Source organism: Orycteropus afer, unplaced genomic scaffold, assembly GCF_000298275.1.
Source record: "Orycteropus afer afer isolate SDZICR_OR568_19922 unplaced genomic scaffold, OryAfe1.0 scaffold00171, whole genome shotgun sequence".
NCBI classification, from domain to species: Eukaryota; Metazoa; Chordata; class Mammalia; order Tubulidentata; family Orycteropodidae; genus Orycteropus; species Orycteropus afer.
In genome coordinates, this window is record NW_006921758.1 from 3,000,703 (window position 1) to 3,004,826 (window position 4,124).

At 35.8% G+C, this 4,124-nt stretch overlaps 1 pseudogene; it reads left to right on the top strand.

Moving 5' to 3' along the window:
- The first annotated feature begins 1,750 nt into the window (after positions 1–1,750).
- On the top strand, positions 1,751–2,737 carry LOC103201995 (annotated as a pseudogene).
- The last annotated feature ends 1,387 nt before the right edge of the window (positions 2,738–4,124 follow it).

Below are 4,124 nucleotides of genomic sequence, written 5' to 3' on the forward strand. Positions count from 1 at the left end.
TTGGCCAGGCAGCTGTCTTCCAAATCTCTTGGCATAGTTGTATCTCCACCAGGGATATATTATCCAATAAGCAAGGTAAGCATGTGCTTAGAGCATCAACAGAACAGAGGCACCAGTTGTCCGAAGCAAAGACCAATAGATACCAAGCAGGACACAATGGAAGGAAATTGACAGCACACTAAATTAAACTAATACCATTTTATAAATTTTGTATATCGTAACAACTATAGTTTCCTCTTCATTTTTGACTGATTGGGTATAACCTCACATTCAGTTCTCTCTCATCAACTACCTCAGAACATCCCCCAAAACCCAAATGCACTGCCGTCAAGTAGATTCCAACTTGTAGCAACTCCCACAGGATTTCCAAGGCTGTGAATCTTTACAGAAGTAGATTGCTCATCTTCCTCCCACAGAGCAGCTGGTGGGTTTGAACTGCCAAACTTCTGGTTAATAGCCAAATGCCTTACTCACTGCACCACCAGAGCTCCATAAGAACATACCAGAGGCACTATAATCACATGACTTGTGAGTATCCTATCCTGGAAAAGTGAACCAAAATGCATTTCCAGATTGAGCATACCCTTGTATTTGGGAATCCAATGAACTGTGAAGACTCAACATCACAGATAGAAAGTGACTGTGCAAATTTTTAAACATGCTTCAAGATAAAAAAACACTCATGGAGATCTTTGAAGGACCCACAAGAGATAAATGAATGAAATTATTTCTTACTGCCTTGTAAGAACTTTCTTTTGACTATCTCAGAGCTGAAGAACAAAATTACATGTTCCAAATCAATTCTTTTCACATACTGATTTTCAAATATGTGTCTGTTAATGTCCAAACATGAATGTAAATTTTATCTTATAAATTTTATTTAATTTTAACTATTCAACTTTGTTTGCTATGGCAGAACCAAATTTAAAAAGTGACATAATTTTATTTCCAGGTAAAATGAAATGGCAACAACTAAGAGGAGCACAAAAATGAAAGCTCACAGAAGATGAAAAGGATTTGTGAATCCATAAGGACAATTCTAAAATTAACTTCTTTTTCAAAATGTAACGAATCAGAAGAGTCTTCTTCCATTAAAAACTCGAGTTTAATGGGTGCAGATCATTGTACTAGTAGTGCTAAGTGCTGAAATTACTAATAACAATACAACAGAATTTGTTCCAAGTTCTACATCCATTCCTTGCTGTAGTAAAACAATAATGGTGTAAAAATGGAAACTATTTTAGAATATAAAATTGTCACATGTACAGATCCCATAAATGGAAATACAGAGATCCTACTTTGTGGAATAATTTTTCTTCTAATATTGTGATTATTGGATTGAAAGAAGGTCAAGTGATTGTCAACATCACAGTGGACCATTTGAAAATTCATGTCAAATATTTCTGGATGGTAAAGAAACAAGGTTCTATAGCCAGAATATATTTCTAGGGTGCAAAGCTAATGGTGAAAATTATAAGAAGGGCTCTCTTTTGGGGCCTCCTGGCTTGTTCGCGTCATGCGAGAATCTATTTACACAGACTAAAATAGAAGGATACTAGAAGAGTGATGCTCGAATTTGAAGTCTGAAATTTAGTATCACTGCCCTGAACAATATAGTCTTAGTTGGCATAAACTCCTGGTATAGACAAAGGCACTGTCCATCACAATAATCAAATTTTTGTGTTTATTTCAACTGGATAATCATTTTAAAAAAAGCTCCTATACCAAAATTCAAGAAAATCTATCATAAATGACTAACAATTCATCATTTATTCAACCATCCATGATCTCTTCCATGGCTTTGCCAATTATTTATACCTTCCTTTGCATTGTGGGTCTCTTTGGAAACTCTTTCTCTCAATGGGTATTTTTAACAAAGATAAACAAGAAAATCTCAACCCACCTCTACCTAGTACATCTTGTGACTGCAAACTTACTAGTGTGCAGCACCATGCCTTTCATGGTTATGTATTTCCTGAAAAGTTTTCAATGGAAATACTAATCTGCCCAATGCAGGGTGGTTAATTTCCTGGGGACCTTAGCCATGCATGTAAGTATGTTTGTCAGCCTCTTAATTTTAAGTTGCTACTTTAATGAAAATGGATTCTACACAAGAGGCTACTTCATGCTATGAGAAAATATTTTATGGCCATTTACTGAAAAAATTTCGCCAGCCCAATTTTGCCAGAAAACTATGCATTTACATATGGGGCATTGTACTGCTTGTGATTCTTCCAGTTAGTGTATGCTACTCAGTTGTGGAGGCTGCAGAAGGAGAAGAGGACCTGTGCTATAACTGACAGAACTAGGAGCTATGATCTCTCAGATTGAAAGTCTCATTGGAACCACATTTATTGGGTTGTCATTTTTAGTAGTACTAATGTCCTACTACCCTTTTGTCAGCTATCTGAGAAAAATAAGGATTTGTATATCTATTACAGAGAAAGGTCTGATTTACAGTTCTGTGAAGAAACATCTTTTGGTCATCCAAATTCTACTGATAATTTGCTTCCTTCCATATAGTATTTTTAAGCCCATACCTTATGTTCTACACCAAAGAAAGAACTGTCAGCAATTGAATTATTTAATAGAAATAAAAAACATCCTCACTTGTCTTGCTTCAGCCAGAAGTAGCACAGACCCCATTATATTTCTTTTATTAGATAAAGATTTTAAGAAGACACTGTATAATCTGGTTACAAGATCTGATTCACCACATATGCAACCATATGGTTGACTTCTGAATGGAAAAAAACCACAAAACAGAAAAGTGTTCATGTAGCTATTAGGAACACTAAACTAAAATGTCATAGTTGGGTTGATAGCATGCTCTGAGAAAACCTCTTTGGTTTTAAAATTATATATATATATTCATAAAAATTAATAGTTCTATTCTTACTGAAAGTTGAGATGACAGACTTTGAGACAAAAGTCAAGTGTATTGAAAGGATCCCATTGTACTGCATATGAAACCAACAGACCATTTTCTCTTCTAAGCTCAAGTGTGGATGCTTTGATTCAGAAAACATTTCACCACTGTAGAATAAAAAAGCAAGTGGTTGATGACTTCTCTACTTTTTAGTGTTTAGAATATAAGGGCCTATCCCTGGCAAGTGTTTTGTTGGTAAAGTTTTCAATACTTTAAAAATGAGGGAAAGAAAAAAAAATTCTCACACTCAGATACAACTATTGGTCTTTTTGCACCTGGAACACAGGAGAGTGAAGAAAACCAAAACTAATGGAAGCAATTGGTCCAAAGAACTACAGTCCATGTGAATCACTGCATCCTCTAGCCTGAGATCCAAAGAACTAGATGGTACCCAGCTACCACTACTGACAGTTCTGAACAAGGACACAATAGAAGATCCTAGTTAGAATGGGAGAAAAATGTGTAACAAAATTCATTCAAAAAAAGACCAGACTTACTGGACTGACACAGAATGGAGAAATCCTCAAGACTACTGCCCTAAAACCCTGGAACTGAAGCCACTCCTGGAGGGTCACTATCAACCAAATAGAAATAATAACATGTGGGGAATGTGCTCCTTGGGACCATCACTAGAGCATAAGGGCAATATTTACCCAAAAACAAAGATAAGAAGCAAGGAAACCAAACAATGGATGGGGGAACACATGGGAAATGCCAAATGCCAAAACATCATGCAGATTTCAACTAATGTCATGGTACAATTTGTGTATTAACTGTGGAAGACAAAACTAATTTGCTGTGTAAATTTTCACTAAAGTACAATAAAATGTTCAAAAAAAATTAAACACATTATAAAAGTAAACCATTGTGTTTATCATTTCAAAATGCAAGAATCCAAAACACCAGGTCATGAAAGCAGCTTTGTCTGATGTTGAATCACACAGTTAGATTTCAATCTGCATTTTAATATATATCAGGTCCTCAGCAAGCATGATAACCAAACCAAAGAGTCATAGTGACCCCCACCCCTGTCTTCCTTCTATGGAATGGCTGGTGAGTTTGAACCACCTACCTTCTGGTTAGCAGTCAAATGCTTTAGACACTGCACCACCAGAGTTCCTTAGCAAGCATGATAGATGGCATAATTGTTGATAAAGCAAGCTTTTGTTAGCATAACTACCTAAAAAGAAATCCA